General features: G+C 38.9%; 1 non-coding gene across 1 annotated transcript; it reads right to left on the bottom strand.

The window, feature by feature from the left end:
• Positions 1-8,380: 8,380 nt before the first annotated feature.
• Positions 8,381-8,488, bottom strand: LOC122479197. Its single transcript, XR_006296264.1, has one exon. It is a non-coding gene; the product is annotated as a U6 spliceosomal RNA (small nuclear RNA).
• Between the last annotated feature and the right edge of the window lie 11,758 nt (positions 8,489-20,246).

Genomic DNA, 20,246 nt, shown 5'->3' with positions numbered 1-20,246 from the left:
TCCACTCCAATTCATTACAGCTATAATATTAGGACAGCTCAGTGAAAGGATCCAGTGAAATACCTGCCTGTGCATTATAGGGCCTGCAGATTGTCCATGAAACATATTAATGACAGGTTGGCTTGCAACTTCTAGAAAATAACACTTATAGGCAGCAATAGCAACCTGTCAAATATTTCCTATTTATTAGCACTTTAAATGTTGAATAATATGTTTACATCCATTTATTGTATACATTAGAAATGAAGAAAAATATAAATATTAAGTCTGCAGGAAGCTTAAGATATAAATCCAGCCCCTTATTCACCAAAGAGATCTATGTAAATCAAAATCAAGTGCAAAGGAAATAGGAGCTATACAAAATTAGCATATTGTATTTTTTATCTTTCACTGAGTTTTAACTTGCATTCAAAAAAACCTTTTTGTCCTCACCTCAATCACTTCTAATTCCCACTTTATAGATGATGAAACAGACATAGGGAAATTAGGTAAATTGCCTAGGAATTTCGGGTGGGACAAGCTAAGATCAAAGCTTACACCTTCTGATGATGCATTTAATATTCGCTTCCTACGTTATGCTTGGGTTTAAAAAAATCAAATATACAAGATATAGCACTTGCCTCATTTTCTATAATAATAGTCTGCTTTACAGCCCATTTTTCTTGGTTGTAGGAAAACAAAGCAACCAATCATCTCTCAGGGGAGGAGTGCCATTCAATTCTTGGTCATCCATCTACAGCAGCTGTCCTGGAGGCTGCCGCCATTCATGTGTGCATGGCCATCCCACCAGCAGCTCTCTGCTGCTTCTGCAGTGTCCTCATTCTGCCACTCTCTTGCCCAAATGTGGCAGCCTAGCCACTTCGAATGCTTTCTCAAGTTCCAATTGTACACCCTCCAACACAGCCATTTCTTCAAAGTGGTCTTGCCACCTCCCTGGCAGCACAATATGGCCCCGGGGCCCCTCTGCTGTCTAGAACTACACATTTCCCCTCCTTCTGCTTCTCCCATCCCTGGCCCAGGTGGGTATGCTTTAACTCTTCTCATCCACGACCAGTCTTGGGATTTTGCACAGGTTATTAACCTCTCTATGCCTCAGGTCCTCCATCTTTAGATGGGCATTTATTCTACAATAAATATTAGTGAGTACCTAATCTTTGCCAGGTACTATTCTGGATAGTAGAGGTTAAACAGTAAATAAAAACAGAGAAAAATCCTTGCCCTCATGGAGCATTCTTAACAATATTAGTAACAACAACCTTATAAGGCTCTGAGAGCATTCAATGAGTGCATCCAGTGAATGCATGGAGGTCGATGAGTATTAGTGATGGTTAATGCAGTCAGCAATCCATCCAAAGGGGATCCATCCATCGTGTCCCTTCACCAGTCCATGCTGAAACATCCTTGCCCTCTTTGTAGTTAGACCTTGGAGCTAAAAGCCAGAAAGAGGAGCAGTTGCCAACTTTTATTTTTTACCCCGCTTCATCCTCTCTTGAGGAGATGAACTCAGAGTCAGCTATCTGCTTGAATGTGGGGAAGGTAAAGGAGGAAATGCAGGGTGAATACCCTTCATAGATTACTTCAGTTCTCTCCTAACTAGTGCCATTTTCTACATGCTCCGTGCCCCTCATGAACACCCTGTGCATCGGATTGGACCAAGTGAGAAATAAGTATGAATAAATGTGACCATCTGTATGATAATGTCTCCATAAGCATTTGAAGGACTATTATAACTTAATTGAATATATTTTCATTTTCTCTGGCAGCTCCAGAATCGGAGCACACTTACTTCTTAGCAAGTTCCTAAGTGCTATTGACTCAGAGTCCAAATTTGTTCTTGTTTTTCTTATTTTCCAACCTATGTAGTAATGCGATTATACGAGGTGCTGATGAAGACTTCCAGCTTGGAGTCCTGACTGCTTACCTAAAATTGGAACCTCAACCCTACCACTTTGAGCTCTGGAAATTCAGGCAGAACTCTACTCTCCATTGGCATCAGTTTCCTCATCTGTAAAATGGTAAAATAATGGAAAAATAAATATAAAATAAATATGAAATATAACATAAAAGTAGCCCACATATTAGTTCCTCTTCATTTATTTATTTTTTATTTCAGTAAAGGGGAAGTGTTCAAACAAACCCATTTCTACTTTTCCAGCTGCTCTGTTGATGGAGAAAGAAGGAAGTCTCTAGGAGAAGGCCACAGAGCTTCCTTTACCCAGCTTCCAGATTTCCTCTTCACAGTCAGTTATTTAAGTAACTAAAAACATCAGAAACTAAAGCGTTTAAACCTGGGATGGAGAAATAGGGAAATGAAGAATGTGTTTCTCTTTCTGCTTCTAACCTTTTGGGTAATTGAAATGTGCTTATAAATCTTTAGTGTCTATGTTTTCCCAGAATTCAACAGGGATAACACTATGCTTCTTGCCTGACTTTTCAGATACTGTGAAGGATAATACAATAATTATCTCCAAGATGGTGAGTAAATATTTTTCTGCCCAGCCTTTTGGCTGAAAGAGGATTCCCAGACAAAAGCAAATAATAGTCATACAATAGCTAATATTTGTTAATTCCTTCCTGTGAGCAAGACTTTGAACAAAGTGCTTTAACATGTATTATGTCATTTAATGCCCCTAAAATAACATCACAAATGTCATGCTTATCCTTGAGTGTGGTTATAACTGCTTGGGGCATGTCACGAAAGCATTTCTAGATATAAAATTCCTCAAATATTTTAATCTTATTCTTGAGTTTTCATGTTTAGTCTTCTGCCACGAATGGGGAAAATAAGCATTACAATAGAGGAAGCTACCTTCCTTTTTAAGATTTTTCCAGAATGAATTACTGTCCCTATGTATCATTATAACATACCCTGTAAGGGAGAGGCATTCATTAAATACACTTCTGCCTTAACCTTGTCCTGTTCCCCAAAAGCATCTTGTCTCATCTTAGAATTCCTGTTCTTAGCAGATAAAAGAATTAGGGGCGCCTGGGTGGCTCAGCTGGTTTAGTGTCCAACTCAATTTGGGCTCAGGTCGTGATCTCATGATTCACAAAATCGAGACTTGCGTCGGGCTCTGCAATGACAGTACAGAGCCTGCTTGTGATTCTCTCTCTCTCTCTCTCTCTCTCTTTCTCTCTCTGTCTCTCTCTCTCTCAGAATAAATAAATAAATTTTTTAAAAAAGAAAAAAAAAGAATTGGTCTGGTGACTTCTGAAATCATTTCTGCTCTATTATTCAATAACATAATTTACCTCCTAAACACTTTTTTTTTTCTTACATGAAACCTAAGTCCAAAGGGACACAGAGTTCATGGACTGAAAGTTACAGGGGCACAAACCATCTTTGTTCCCAAAATTAGCAACAAAAAAGGTACTAAGGTCAGAATAAGGTCACCTTCTCTGATAATCCCAGGTCACAGGATGGATTTACTATTTACAGGCTCTAAAGTAATGCAGAGAGTAATTTAGAGAGAATTTCTTGGTAAGATTAAAACACTTTCCTAGAATTTATCAAGAAGCAGGCAAGCAAAATGTATTTATTAGAATAATTTGTATATTTGGATTTTTTACATATTTTGAAAAATATATTAATCTAGAGAGGTGTGTTTTCCTCATGAAATCTAGAAAAAGGAGATTGCAGGTTTTTTTTAAGTTTCAATTTAAATTCCAGTTAACATACAGTGTAATTTTTTAAATTAAATTTGATTTTTTTAGGGCACCTGGGTGGCGCAGTCGGTTGAGCGTCCGACTTCATCCAGATCACGATCTCGCAGTCCGTGAGTTCGAGCCCCGCGTCAGGCTCTGGGCTGATGGCTCAGAGCCTGGAGCCTGTTTCCGATTCTGTGTCTCCCTCTCTCTCTGCCCCTCCCCCGTTCATGCTCTGTCTCTCTCTGTCCCAAAAATAAATAAACGTTGAAAAAAAAATTAAAAAAAAAATTAAATTTGATTTTTTTTAAATTTATACCCAATTTAGTTAGTATATAGTGCAACGATGATTTCAGGGGTAGATTCCTTAATGCCCCTTATCCATTTAGCCTATCCCTCCTCCCACAACGCCTCCAGTAACCCTCTGTTTGTTCTCCATATTTAAGAGTCTCTTATGTTTTGTCCCCCTCCCTGTTTTTATATTATTTTTGCTTCCCTTACCTTGTGTTCGTCTGTTCTGTGTTTTAAAGTCCTCATATGAGTGAAGTTATATGATATTTTTCTTTCTCTGACTAATTTTGCTTAGCATAACACCCTCTAATTCCATCCACGTAGTTGCAAATGGCAAGATTTCATTCTGTTTGATCGCTGAGTAATACTCCATTTTATATATATACCACATCTTCTTTATCCATCCACCCATCAATGGACATTTGGGCTCTTTCCATACTTTGGCTATTGTTGATAGTGTTGCTATAAACATTGGGGTGCGTGTGCTCCTTCGAAACAGTATACCTGTATCCCTTGGATAAATACCTAGTAGTGCAATTGCTGGGTCATAGGGTAGTTCTATTTTTAATTTTTTGAGGAACCTCGATACTGTTTTCCAGAGTGGTTCCACCAGTTTGCATTCCCACAGGCAACGCAAAAGAGATCCTCTCTCTCTGCATCCTCGCCAACATCTGTTGTTGCCTGAGTTGTTAATGTGAGCCATTCTGATAGGTATGAAGTGGTATCTCATTGTGGTTTTGATTTGTATTTCCCTGATGATGAGCAATGTTGAGCATTTTTTCATGTGTCTGTTGGCCATCTGGATATCTTCCTTGGAGAAGTGTCTATTCATGTCTTTTGCCCATTTTTTCACTGGGTTATTTGTTTTTTGGATGTTGAGTTTGATAAGTTCTTTATAGATTTTGGATACTAACCCTTTGTCTGATATGTCATTTGCAAATATCTTCTCTCATTCCGTCGGTTGCCTTTTAGTTTTGCTGATTGTTTCCTTCGCTGTGCAGAAGTTTTTATTTTGATGAGGTCCCAGTAGTTCATTTTTGCTTTTGTTTCCCTTGCCTCTGGAAACGTGTTGAGTAAGAAGTTGCTGCGGCCAAGATCAAAGAGATTTTTGCCTGCTTTCTCCTTGAGGATTTTGATGGCTTCCTGTCTTACATTTAGGTCTTTCATCCATTTTGAATTTATTTTTGTGTTGGGGTAAGAAAGCGGTCCAGGTTCATTCTTCTGCATGTCACTGTCCAGTTTTCCCAACCCCATTTGTTGAAGAGACTGTCTTTATTACACTGGATATTCTTTCCTGCATTGTCAAAGATTAGTTGACCATGTGTTTGTGGGTCCATTTGTGGGTTCTCTATTCTGTTCCATCGATCTGAGTGTCTGTTCTTGTGCCAGTACCATAGTGTCTTGATGATTACAGCTTTGTAATATGTCTTGAAGTCTGGGATTGTGATGCCTCCTACTTCGGTTTTCTTTTTCAAGATTGCTTTAGCTATTTGGGCTCTTTTCTGGTTCCATACAGATTTTAGGATTGTTTGCTCTAGTGAAGAATGTTGGTGTTATTTTGATAGGGATTCATTGAATATGTAGATTGCTTTGGATAATATTGACATTTTAACAATATTTGTTCTTCTGATCCAGAAGCATGGAATATTTTTCCATTTTTTTGTGTCTTCTTCAATCTCTTTCATAAGCTTTCTATAGTTTTCAACATATAGTGTAATATTAGTTTCAGGTATACATATTAGAATAGTAGAATATTAGAATCAGGTGTAATATAACGATTCAACACTTCCATACAACACCCAATGTTCATCACAAGTGCACTCCTAGTAAAAGGAGATTTTGGAGAATAAGAATGTGTCAGAAAACTTCCCAGACTATACAAAGGACTAATAATAGGAAACACTGATACCTATGCCTACCATGTACCTGGTACTCAGTGTTTTAATTTGCCAAGGTCTTGAGGTCAACAAACAGAAATCCAGTATTTGAGTCAGCCTGTGTACCTTCAGAGTTTTTGCTATTAATCACTGCATTCAATTGTCTCATAAATATATCACTAAAGTGATACATATTTACATACCTATGTTTCTCAGTCTATCAGGCTTCTACCTTTTGTTGACACCATTTCTTAGGATTCTTCAACTTCCTTTAGCCTGACTATACACATTAAGTAAATTTTTGATCTAAATTCTTTCTCCCAAGCAGGTTTTTTCATCATTTCATTCTAAAAGTTGATTTTGCATGCCTTTATATAAAACATTGAAGATGTCTGGCAGAATTCTTTCAGACTAGGCTGTAATGCAGAGAGGAAATTGCTTAGAAGAAAGGAAATCAGGATTTCTGTGGTTCTGCTGATACCAGGAAATCAGTGGTTCTGCTGATACCACTAACATCTGCTGCCTTGTGTCTATAAGGCAAAAAGTGCTCTAATGGAGGAAAATTCTAAGTGATGACCACAGAAATTAGATGAAGCTTCAAATCTTAAAGCACACTCTTATACAAGAATATTTTTTAAAGTTTTTATAAGCAAAGGAAAAGCCGTTTTCATCTATTGCAAAGTAACAAGAAGGTCCAGAAAACAATAAGCAAAGTGATGCTAGAAAAAACTTTTTTGGCCTCCAATATGCAGTTTTGCTATATAAGTACTTTGGTTCTTCATGAGCCTTAGCCATATGGAGAGAAAAGATCAGCTGTTTCCAAAATGCTGGGACCTAATCCATGAAGGATGGAAATGGTATGTTTTCTAGTACATACATTTGTTTTTAGTATGTACATTTTTTGATATAGCAGTTTTAATAGCTCATGGGAAGCTATGGGCCTCAATTAGGATGAACCACCATAGTCTGGGGAAAAGGTCCAGAATTATCAGCATCAGTCTGGGTTTTGGAGCCATTTATAGAAATGGTTAACTTGTCGTCTATGGGCACCAACTGAAAGAAGATGTGTAAATGTAATCCTGCAAAGAATTGCTTTCTAAATATTAACACAGTCCCTGTGGCTTATGTAACAAATATTAGACACAACAGTGCTGTGATCACAGGATCTTTGTACAATTGCTTGCTAGGCATTTTGCCCATTTGGCTATTCCTTTTCTTCCTCAAAATCCATTTGGTTTCCTCTCAAAGTGCTTTGTTCTTTCAAAGGGAGCAACCTGCCACAATTAAATACTTCAATTAAATTAAGAAATTAAAAATATACACATAAATGAGTAATTATCATGAGAATAGCACTCAATTAAGATTCGTGCAACCAACATGTAATGCACACTGGTCACCAGCACTGTAAGATGTCTCCTATGAAGATTTGTTCTTATGATGTGTGCTTTTTGGTATCTAGTAAGAATACTTGCAAAGAAAAAAACCAAAGGAGACAATTTTCAGGTTTCCATCACTATCTAAGTTAAAAGATTCTTTGATAGGCAGATGCAAGTATTCCTTTTCTATGTAGATCTATCCCTTTATTTATTAGGTTTTTTTGTTAAAATGTTCTCTAAATTTGATGCAACACTTGAAAGCAGATTCACTAATGTTTGGCAGATGTATTCTTGTATTTCTTGTTTGGCAAAATGTATATTCTAATGAATTTATATTTTGGGGGTTTTAGTGATTCATGAAACATTGAGCGACCTAATTAAATTTCTGAAATAAACCGGACTGAGGAGCAGATCTTTGCTTCACGGAGGCTTGCTTCCTCATTGCGGACATTTTGTAAGATCTAATTTGGAAAGACAGGCTTTCTTTTCTGCAAATAAATAGAAATGCATATGAAACCTTATGTTATATTGACTTAAACTTCATGTTAAAATGTTACTACGTTTTTGTAAATGTTCCAAATCAAATCTTTGTTTTTCATTCTGTTTCTTTGGATGTGGTGGTAGTCCTACAACAACTTCGAATCTCTACTTTTTTCCTGTTTGAAAACAGCTGATGAGAGAGAAACACGCTCTGGACTTCAGCAAAGCCTCTTCAGTTACACAGCTTGAGTCAAGCAGTCTTCTGACACATGTCAACCGCCCAGATGAAGTCACTGTTCGTGGTCCATTTTTTTCCGTTTTAGCAAATGCAAAGCATTACATTCTTTTTGGAAAATCAAAGGCATCTTTTATCAAAGTCAAACACCTAACAGCCTTTGAATTCCAAAAAGTGAAGTTTGAACTTGAAGCCAGTGTTTAGTTTTTAGTTCTTATTCTCTGGATTCTGTTTATTAAGCCCTGTTTACAAATTCCAAGAGTAAGGATAGCAAAATTCCTGAAAAATGTGCTTTAAAAAATACATGTTCAAGCTCCTTCCTGCCTTCTCTTAGGAGTTATATGATGAAAATGCTCAAGTTAAACATGTGGCTATTTCTCCAGAAAAATTGCAATTCTTACATGTCCTTTACTTCAAGTTTTAAAAATCGCTTTCTGTTTGTTTATTATTCATATCTAGTTTAAATCCTACAGTTAACATTTCCCAACTTGTTCTTTCCACTTGCGTGTCATCCTTGCACAGGGGCCATGCTAATCTTCTCTGTATCGTTCCAATTTTACTATATGTGCTGCCGAAGGGAGCACCCAACTTGTTCTTTCCAAAGAGCTGGGTAAGCATGACATATTCACAGCACATGTTAGTAGCCCAAGCCCCACTGAAGGGACAGTAAAAGTATGTAAAAGGTATAGTCAGCAAGGACAAAGAGAAAGGGGAGAAGCAGAGTATAAGAAACATTTCAAAAAACGTTTTGGCAGACAGTGAGCAAATGGAGGAGTGACACCTCATCAAACCCATGGAATCAGTTATGACCCAAGGTTCCCTAAAAGTGAGGAGGAGGGCGTATACTAAGAAGACGACATCTCAGTAACTGTGAGGAACCCAGGAGACACCAGGACTCCAAGACCCATAGAAGTGGACTTGTGATTCAGGACTGAAAACAAGGGGATTGGTTAAAAGTCAGTAGAGACCTGGTGGCCCTACCCTTTCTCAACCCCCAGACTCCTGCCCACCTACCACCCCTCAGTCTTAAAAAGAAAAGGAGTGGGGAAAATCTTGGGAAAACAGAGACCATGTAGGATATGGGATATGAAATTGAGTATTCTGTTCGCTGAATAATTTTCTTACAGATATGTAGTTTTGGAAAACAATTTTCATTAAAATTTAAATAAAGTGAGAAAATTGTAGTCAGTTCAAATATTTAGTGTGCTTATTTCATAATAATGATAGTTGGGGAGCTGTTTAATGCACATGGCAAATTTGTAATGCAGATATAATTTAGACCCATTGTACAAATGAGAAAATTATGGCTTGTAGTGTAAGTTTGCCCAAGGTCATACAGCTATTAGGACGTAGCTAGCACTCAAACTCAGCTCTGTTGATTAAAAGCCTATACTTTTACAATGCCACCAAAATGCTTCACAGAGTTTTGGTTTATAACCACAGAGAGAAGATTCTTCAGGATAAGGAAAAAAGTGCTGTGGAACATTCCCTACAAGCTTAGAACTTCCCATTACTTCATTATTTAACTAAGTTAATCAACTTGAATGTTTATTTATTTTGAAAGAGCGAGAGAGAGAGAGAGAGAGAGAGAGCGAGAGTGAACATACATGCCTGAGGTGGGGGAGGGGCAGAGAGAGAAGGAAAGAGAGAATCCCAAGCAGGCTCTGAGGTGTCAACTCTAAGCCTGACACAGGGCTCAATCTCACAAACTGTGAGATCATGACCGGAGCCAAAATCAAGCCACCCAGGCACCCCAAGGCACCTCAAGAATCAACTTGAAATCTAAAGGTTTAGTATAAATACTTTCAAATATTAGTTTTTCCTAAAGCTGAAAATACACGAAATTAAATTTAGAAATACAAATCAAACTGAACTATGTGAGTCAATCTTATCAAGTGCTTCTTTTTTCTGTCATTTCCTCTGAGACTATTTGTCTCTGTGCCTAAAGTGTTCTGGACTTATTGTCCCCTGATCAAAGTTGTGCTCTGGCTAATAGTTGGGACCAAAGTATTTGATGTGATGTCTACCCATTTACATATTATCTTAAGATATTTTAAGAATCTTTTACCAACTTTTATTATTCTTCGTCAGGTAGTCCAAATAGCAATTTGTATGTTCACCTATTGATTTGAGAGGTTCCTGTTTTCTCTATATGAACGGTTGGGCAGAGCCATCCCTCGGGAGAGTTGAGCTGAGGTGAGGGGTAGAGAATTGGGTAAGAAAGGTGAGAACATGGATGGATTTGTGGAAAGATCTAGAAGGGAAAGATCTTACATTTTGCTTTTGTCCACCTCCCACACCCAGCAGGTTTTAGCTGGTTAAATAAGATGAAAAGTATAGCAAGCATACTAGTAAAGAAGGGGAAAAATCTTCATAACAAAATGCTTTGTGAAGATAACATGCAAACAGAGGAGGGGCAGTGTCACTCAGTGATGTTAAGAAGGGAGGTCAAGTCTCTGAATGTGTTCTAGTCTTACAGCCTATTAGCAGCAACTGAGAAGCTGTTCCTTCACCATGTCACCATGTGCTTTCCCAATTGGGAAGACCCTCAAAATTATCAGCCTGGGCTGACCACCCCAGGCCACTCTTTACTAGAAACTGCTTAAAAATACTCTACATCAATTATGCTGCACATCTTTTGCTTCCTTTCCAGCTTCATAGTACCCGCTCAACAGATTCCTGACAAAGTGTGTTAGGTGTTAAGGTACCAGTCTGTATGTAAGATGCTGTAAAATTCAACCTTTTAAATGGCCAACAGTGAAACCCAAAAAGCATGTTACAATGCATTGCGTGATAGCCATTCTTTTCAAATTTTTTCTGCGCTATCTTTCTTTTTCTATCTCATTTTCTCCTTCCTGTAGAGATATTTTTTTAACATTTCACAGTAAAAGTACATTTTTTTAGTGCGAAAAAGAAATTCATTATGCTGGTGGTGGTAAATTTGTTACTTTATCAGCAAAATACTTAATCTACAATGTCACTGTGCAAAATTTGTGATTACATGCCACAGATGAAGTGATTAATTTAGCTCTGTTATGTATGCAATAAATATTCAGGCAAAACGAGAGAACAGAGAGCTTTCTTCGATTCGTCTGTCATTCTTCTATTTTACCCACAGTAAATATTTTGTACGTAGATCTTGACACAACCTTTATTTTTTTGTGGGGTACGAATTCCTGAAAAAGAATTCCTGAGTAATTGGTTATGTAAATTTTAAATAATACCCATTGCAGACTGACATACAGAAAGTTTTCACAAATTTATTCTGTGGCTAATTTGAATTAATGCTATTATTTTATTCTTTTCCTATCTCATGGATACAAAATATTTCACAGTGCTTTTGTTTGTTTGTTTGTTTGTTTTGTTTTGAGAGAGAGAGAGGGAGAGAGGGAACACGCACACACGAGCTGCAGAGAAAATCTTAAGCAGGCTCCACGCTAGTACAGAGTCCTATTCAGGGCTCAGTCCCACGACTCTGGGATCATGACCTGAGCCAAAATCAAGAGTCAGGCAAGCGCTCAACCGACTGACCCACCCAGGCACCCCCCCCCCCCCACAGTGTTTTCAATTTGCATGTCTTTGGTCACAGATAAGGTTGAACATAGGTGAGCATCTTATTTTTTTCACTGTTTTTATTTATTCTTTTGTAAATTCCCTGCATTTTTTTTCTATGGGGGTTTTTGTCTTTTCTTCTTATTGATTTTCAAGACTCCCTTTATATGTGTTATAGATACACTGTAGAATTATTCTTTCGCATCTTTGTTGTGGGTTCACAGCAGACAGTGTGCTCTTTTCTGCCATTAGACTTACGGCTTGGCCATGTGATATCCTGTGTCCAATATAATAAGAGCAGATGGGATACAACCAGAAGCTTTAAATATGCTCGCACATTTGGATTTCCCTTTTGTACTCCTGTGCTCTGCCCCAGAAAACAACACACCCTGGGTAGCCACTGGTCCCAGAATGAAAACACAGGAAGCCTGAAACATAACTACCCCAGCTACCCTGCAGACCTCTGAATGTCTAACACGTTTGTTGTAAGCCACTAAGAATTTGATATGTAGCATTTCGGCAGCACTACCTGACTAATATAGTGCTGTGAGGTCCTTCTGTAAATGCCAGGGTGATCCTGTCAAAAAATGACAAAAAGAAAAGAAACCTTGAAGTAAAAAATAAAATCACACATAGAAAATGTACTGCTTTTTTTCAACAAAATAGGTATCCTAGGAATACCTTGCCCAGAAATAGTTGTCAAGATTGGCCAGAGAAGTGACAGCTTCCAGCAAACCAGCCAATGTAGCAGAGTATATAAGAGGCGAAGTCAGATCAATATTTTTTCAAGAAATATGTAGGAGGTATTGCATTGGTTAGGGTTCTCCAGAGAAACAGAACCAATAAGACATACATATCAAAATTTATTAGAAGGAATTGGCTTATGCAGTTATGGAGAGTGCAAAGTACAGAGTCTTCAGGGTGGTCTGGCAGGCTAGAGAGTCAAGAGAACAGGTGTTACACTTACAGTTCAAAGGCCATCTGCTGTAGAACCAGAAAAAAACAATGCTGCAGATGAAATCCAAAGGCCATCTTCTGGAGAATTCTCTCTTGCTCAAGGAAGCTGGTTTTTTTGGTCAGACCTTCAACTGATTGGATGAACACAGCCACTAATGTGGTCATTAGGGCAATTCACTCTACTCAAAGCCCATGGGTTTACATGTTAATTGCAGAAATACCCAGAATAATGTTTGACCAGATATCTAGGCACCCCATGGCCCAGTCAGGGTGACACATAAAATTAACCATCACAATCGTTTTCAGATTAATATTGACTGTAAGGCCAAACGTGGTATTTTAAGGTCAACATGAATCCAGGGTAACCAGGGTCTATAGCAAGACAAGCATGATATAAGGGCATTGAAATCATGGACATGAGGGAGACTGGGTCAGCCTGAGTCCAATCAGACCACACACACAAGTTATTTTAACAAAGAGGACTTAAGAAAAAGAAATACTGGGGCACCAGAGTGGCTCAGTCAGTTAAGCATCCAACTCTTGATTTTGGCTCAGGTCATGATCTCATGGCTTGTGAGTTGGAGCCCCACGTGGGGCTCTGCACAATCTTTCTCTACTTGGGATTCTCTCTCTCTCTCTTTCTCTGCCCCTCCACTGCTCACGCGCTCTCTCAAACTAAATAAATAAACTTAAAAGAATAGAAAAAAATACTAACTAGGTTTTGAAGTACTGAAAGGGCAAACAAAATTACCTTAAGATGCCATGGATTTAGCATAGCAAGAAGCAGTTACCATCTCTGGCCTGGAAGAACAAAGGGAAAGGGGTTGAAGTTATTTAAACTTACAAGCTTGAAGCAAATGCCCATACTGCTGAAACTCAGACCCCCGAGTCCACTAAAATGCAGACCTCTACAGAGGGACACGAGTCAGCTGGTGTTAGTGTACCTGCGAGGGCAAGTGAGCCTGATCCTGTGAGTGTTGGAAAAACCGAGAACTAGAATCCAGGGCTATACTGGGAGGAACTGCCACCTCCAGGATGAAGTGTTGCTAGGTGACGCTCAGAAATACAGCAAGCAAACAGAAATAAACAGCAAAGCGGAAGTTCCTCCTGGCTCCTCCTACGTGAGGTCTCTCTCTAGCGCCCTCTCTCTGCAGAGCCTAGATAGGCGGCTAGCTGGCCAAGGGAAAAGGTGTTTCGCAGAATCCCAGCCCAGTTCCAGCTCAGTCGATGAGGGAGGGTTGTAGCTGGGAGACATTAGCTTAATAACACGCACAGAGTAGTCCTTGAGAGCCATGATCTCGAAAGTGGAGTACGTATATTGGGGGTATGCATAAGACAACACTAGGAAATGGAAAGAAATCAATTTATATTTTGTATCTAAAAACAAGAAAGAAAGAAAGAAAGAAAGAAGAAAGAGAGAGAGAGAGAGAACACGAAAGGAAGGAAGGAAGGAAGGGAGAAAGAAAAAGAAAAAAACTATTAATATTTAAATCACAGATTGCTAGTGAAAACTCTCTTTGGGAATATTAAGATGGGGGAAAATGAATATAAAGAGGAAAAGAATCTAAACAAAACAGCAGGAGGGAAACAGGTCTTGCTCAAATACAATACTCATGTGTGCATGGGGGCACCTGGGTGGCTCAGTCAGTTAAGCATCTGACTTTGGCTCAGGTCATGAATTGGAGCCGCACATCAGGCTCCGTGCTGATAGTGCAGAGCCTGCTTGAGATTCTCTCTCTCTTTCTGCCCCTCCCCCACTCACGCTTTCTCTGTCTTCAAACAAATGAATAAACTTAAGAAAAATACTTATGTGTGCAGTGGCAAAGAAAAAGAATAGCAGTAATTGAGAACTTCTTGTACAAGTAGGACACATTTGGATTAGATTTGTATTAGAGTCTTTGAATTATTTTTTGGATTTGAGAATCATATGACCTGCCCCAGTCTCAAATATGCTAGTTATTTCTCTAATCTTGTCTACTATCGTAGTAGCAGTTAAAACATAAAGGACAACAGAGAGAAAGGTGATGGGCTGCTAGGGACAGAAGGAAGTCTTTCCTAAGAAAAACACTTTTGTATTAAGTTAATCTCTATCAGAGCTAGAGTCCTAGAGATGATCATCAGTACACGAGCTTGAAGTAGGACAGAGGCCAAACCACAAAACGTCTCACATGGCTTGATGGAAAGAAAATAAAGACGCCTGTAAAGACTGCATGTATCCCTTTCTCCTTGAGAACTCTCCCACGTGCTAGTATCATGCTCTGCCAATGTTTCTTAGGTATGTACATGGAACTATACATAGAATTAAGCGTTGGTGGTATATTCAAGGACAAGCACATACCCATCCGTGGTCTTCAAGAGCAACTAAGAAGATCCCTTTAGATTCTGTCTTTAAGAATTTAGACATAATCCAAGTTGATAACCCTTTACTGAACACAACTAGCCAAAGTTCAAGATGAGAAGGGGAAAAAGAAAAGTATTCCAGGCAAAGGGAAGGTTTGAGTGAAGACTTTAATATGCAAAACACGGGAGGCTGGCAGGGTGGAGAGGAGGGATGGTGGTGGAGAGACACCTGTCTGAGAGGGCCTAACCCACCTGACAGAAATGCTAGGGAGTTTATTCCCCACGTCAGGAGGAATCTCTGAAGGATTCTGAGTAAGGAGCTGACAGGAGTACATTTTTGTGTGTGTGAAAAATCACTCTGGCCAGTATGGATTGGAGAAATAAGAGAACTAGGTGGAGGAAAAACCAATGAAATTGTAAAGGCTGAACAGCATTATGGAGTCTCTTCCATAACACCACGTCTCTATATGAATCTACCAGGGCCTATGGTAACAGCATAAGCGAAGTATTTGTTCACTTGGCTTTTAAGGTGTTGATTAGGCAGTTTGGCTTCAGGGAGTATCTTTTATACAGAAACCTCAAATTACACAGGCTTATGGGAGAAAAAGAATTATATGGGTCCGCCAGTAGTTCTGCTTCAGAGGCTACTTGACCCAGTGCTGATTGATATCAAATCTATCCCCAGCTCTGCTTCCTCTAAGTGAGCTCCATTCTTAGGCTCCCAGCTGTTCCCAGATTCCCCTTCAGGGTGAAAATATCTGGGCAGGTATAAGCCAAAAGGTCTTTTGCCACCAAATTCAGCAGAATTGAGGCTTTTGTTTCCCAGAAGCCGAGCAAACACTTTCTAGAACTTGCTGGATGATTGCAGGACCAACTCTTCCATTAGGGGCAGCAAGGGCCAGTGCCTAGGGCCCACAGCACTTTCCTGCCCCCATGAAAATGTTTAATATCCTTTAGAATCAGATAAAAATAAACTTCTGGCTCAAAGAAAATGTTTGATAGATTATCTTAATATATTCATCTTTATACCAGTGCAAGAATTAAATATAGTTGTTAATTTTTTTTTTTTTTTTTAGAGAAGAAAGAGTCCACAAAAATCATAATGCAGTAAAGGCTGACTGGGTTATGTGCTCATCTCTGAACCAATCACTGAGGCTAGAATGGTGGCATATGATGATCAGGGGAAAATCAATAAAGGCTCACTTGACTGCTATGGATCAATCCTTCTCCAACCGCTTGGCTGGAAAACCATGCTTGGGTACAGTTTCAGGCAATTCCCAGAAAGGAAAAGATGATGCTGGGTAGCAAATAACAAATGCCCAACATAGCTGGGTAATGAATTTTACTTTCTGATGACACAAGGATTTGGATCATTCTTTCCTGCTGCCTCTGAAAGCTCCAGACAACGTCTGAGATACTTCCCATTATGCACAGTGCTGTATTTTATTGTTCTCTTAGCAATTCCAAATTTTTGGTGTCAGATCTTTGAGAAAAGAAATTTCCCAGGCATAGTTTCAGTGATTATCTGATATCAGGCCTGTAAGATGTGAAAGAAATGCTTTTTTAGTTTATCATAAAAATAATTTTAATTGAAGAAGGTAATGGGCTTTGCTATTTCTCGTCTATCCAGTACTCCCTTTTCCCATTCCATGGAATTCTTTTTTTTTAACTTATTTATTTTGAGAGAAAGAGAGAGGGAGGCAGAGAGATATATAGAAAGAGAAGTCCAACCAGGATTCATGCTGCTAGCGCAGAGCCCAATACAGGGCTCGAACTCATGAAGCATGAGATCATGACCTGAGCTGAAACCAGGAGTCAGATGCTTAAGTGACTGAGCCACCCAAGTGCCCTTCATTCCATGAATTTCTGGTTCCAGAAATTCCCCTTGCTCCACCTTCCCCAACACAGAGGCAGATATATGAATTGTGTGGAGTCAATCTAAATTGTTAACTTTTCTATAAATGATTATTCTAATTCATTTAATGAAAATAAGTGGCTCTACAACTGTGCTGGGACATCTTAGCTGAACCCAAGCTAGGATTCAGAGTCTGACTGTAGGCTGTTGGGTCATTGAGCCTGGCCGTCATCTGAGATACTGATCTGAATGATTTCAGAAGCTTGGGAGGAGAATGTTTTTGTATCAATCTATCAGTGAATGACAGTAGACACCTGGGAAGATGGAGAATACAACCTGGTTGTTTATTCTCCTTGCTTTGCCCAGATCCAGATCTATGGGACTGTGGGAAGCAGCGAACAGGACTATTTTCATAAACAGCCTTGTGAGTGCACTCTGGATTCCTGTCTGGATTCCTAGTGTCAAAGTATAATACTGAATTGGGATGAAGGAAGGATTCTCCCTATTTCTTTGTGGGATGCAACATGGCTCCAGTGCCCAGAAAACTGAAATATACACTATGCAATGTGCTAGACTCAAGATTTTTCAATCATAGGACCATCAGGACAGGCACTCTTGTCCAGGGTAGCATCATGCTCACGTTCTTCCACTGCTTTAGCCACAGCAATGAGAATGAGGAGATGCTCCCTCAAGTTGGTTTGGGCCAGAGGCAGCAGCACAAGAAAGCTAGGTCAGCAGAATAGGAGCAGACTTGTTCTTTCACACAACTGAGACACATTTGGGGGGTATCTACAAAACACTGTAGAAGATTTGGAGAAAGGAAGTCTAATAACCATCAGTCGGGCAGATAAGGCCTAGAGTCTGTTAAATTGGAGTAATTAATGTTAACATGATCTTATTTGTACCTTGTTACTGGTAGAAACAAGGGTGTGTGTGTATGTGTGTGTGTGTGTGTGTGTGTGTGTGTGTAGAAGGACAGGGGTTATACTTTCATTCTAAAAATATTTTTTGAGTGCCTTCTCTATGCCCGGCACTATTCCAGAATCAGTGGTATAAGGGTGAACATGATTAACAAAGATCCTTTCCCTCAAGGGTTACACAGCTGAGTCCCTGGGAAGTAGTAATGACCTGGAATGTCATTTTTTCAATGTTCTTGAGCTCTGTAGATGTTATAATTCATGTCATCCAAAGATTCTCAATCTCCTGATTTGTTCATTTTGGCCACTCTGACTGGCGTGAGGTGATACCTATAGATGCTGGAGAGGATGTGGAGAAACGGGAACCCTCTTGCACTGTTGGTGGGAATGCAAATTGGTGCAGCCGCTCTGGAAAGCAGTGTGGAGGTTCCTCAGAAAATTAAAAATAGACCTACCCTATGACCCAGCAATAGCACTGCTAGGAATTTACCTAAGGGACACAGTAGTACTGATGCACAGGGGCACTTGTACCCCAATGTATAGAAGCGCTCTCAACAATAGCCAAATTATGGAAAGAGCCTAAATGTCCATCAACTGAGGAATGGATAAAGAAATTGTGGTTTATATACACAATGGAATATTACGTGGCAATGAGAAAAAATGAAATATGGCCTTTTGTAGCAACGTGGATGGAACTGGAGAGTATGATGCTAAGTGAAATAAGCCATACAGAGAAAGACAGATACCATATGGTTTCACTCTTATGTGGATCCTGAGAAACTTAACAGGAACCCATGGGGGAGGGGAAGGAAAAAAAAAAAAAAAGAGGTTAGAATGGGAGAGAGCCAAAGCATAAGAGACTGTTAAAAACTGAGAACAAACTGAGGGTTGATGGGGGGTGGGAGGGAGGAGAGGGTGGGTGATGGGTATTGAGGAGGGCACTTTTGGGATGAGCACTGGGTGTTGTATGGAAACCAATTTGTCAATAAATTTCATAAAAAAAAAAAAAAACAAAGATTCTCAATCTTTGTTAACCAGCCCCTAATTCAATTCAGAATCAACTCTACAGCCTAAGCAGTGAGATTACAATACCTGTTTCCAACTAACTCAAAGCACAAAGCATTCCTCTAAACACAAGAAATCATAAATTATTAGCTCTATTTATTCTATTATATACATAATATTTGGAGGCCAGCTGTCATCTTGAAATGAAAAGTACAGTTTTCCAGGTTGGTTAGAGAGATGGAGACTGAAATCTTTGCATCGAGCTATTAGTGTTTTCTTTTATTAAATTACCTAGATGTACCTTAAAAAATTAGAACCACCATGATAGTAGATCCAAAAATTATTTCCTAAGTGGAATACTGATCATTCATGTGTGTAAATGCCATCACTATTATTGAATTTTCACACTACTTTACCTGGGATGGAAATATAATCCAAGGTAATTTTTTGCCCAGTAGGGTTATTTTCTAGTGCTCCCAAGCAAAGAATTAAAAAACAGAAATAGCAAAGCATGCATTTTAACAAATTGAACTCACTGGATAAACTCAAATACACATTCTTTTAAGGAACTGTGAAGTAACCAAAAGTTTCTTTAAAAAACATTTTTAGGGAACCATTGTTTTTGTTTTTTGTTTTTTTTTTTTAATTTTTTTTTTCAACGTTTATTTATTTTTGGGACAGAGAGAGACAGAGCATGAACAGGGGAAGGGCAGAGAGAGAGGGAGACACAGAATCGGAAACAGGCTCCAGGCTCTGAGCCATCAGCCCAGAGCCTGACGCGGGGCTCGAACTCACGGACCGCGAGATCGTGACCTGGCTGAAGTCGGACGCTCAATCGACTGCGCCACCCAGGCGCCCCAGGGAACCATTGTTTTAAAAAGCCAAACCTGTATGTATGCAAATAACATATTGGATAAAACTTGTATAAACTACTCATCTGTTGATATGAGAAATTTCTGGAAATGGTAATGATGGCTGCACAAGGTGAATGTACTTATACCACTGAACTGTATACTTTAAAATGGCTAAAATGGAGTATTTTTAATTACATATATTTTACCTCAATAAAATATTATTATATTTTTATTAGTTTCAGGAGTAGAATTTAGTGATTCATCACTTACATACAACACCCAATGCTCATCACAAGTGCTTCCTTAATACCCATCACCCATTTAGCTCATCCCCAGCCCACCTACCCTCCAGCAACCCTCAGTTTATTCTCTATAGTTAAGAGTCTCTTATGGTTTGCCTTCCTCTCTGTTTTTATCTTATTTTATTTTTCCTCCCCTTCCCCTATTTTCATCCTCTTTGTTTCTTAAATTCTACATATGAGTGAAATCATATGGCATTTCTCTTTCTCTGACTGACCTATTTTGCTTAGCATAATGCACTCTAGCTCCATCCATGCCATTGCAAATGGCAAGATTTCATTCTTTTTGATCACTGAGCAATATTCCATTATATATATATACCACTTCTTCTTTATCCATTCATCAGTCATTGGGACACTTGGGCTATTTCCATAATTTGGCTATTGTTGATAATACTCCTATAAACATTTGGCTATTGTTGATAATGCATGTGCTCCTTTGAATCTGTATTTTTGTATCCTTTGGATAAATACCTAGTAGTGAAGTTGCCGCATTGTAGGATAGTTCTATTTTTACCTGTTTAAAGAACTTCCATACTGTTCTCCAGAGTGGCTGTTCCAGT

The sequence above is a fragment of the Prionailurus bengalensis genome, chromosome B1, assembly GCF_016509475.1.
Source record: "Prionailurus bengalensis isolate Pbe53 chromosome B1, Fcat_Pben_1.1_paternal_pri, whole genome shotgun sequence".
Lineage (NCBI taxonomy): Eukaryota > Metazoa > Chordata > Mammalia > Carnivora > Felidae > Prionailurus > Prionailurus bengalensis.
The sequence above is the reverse complement of the archived record's forward strand: the minus strand, read 5'-3'. Positions and strand labels throughout refer to the sequence as shown.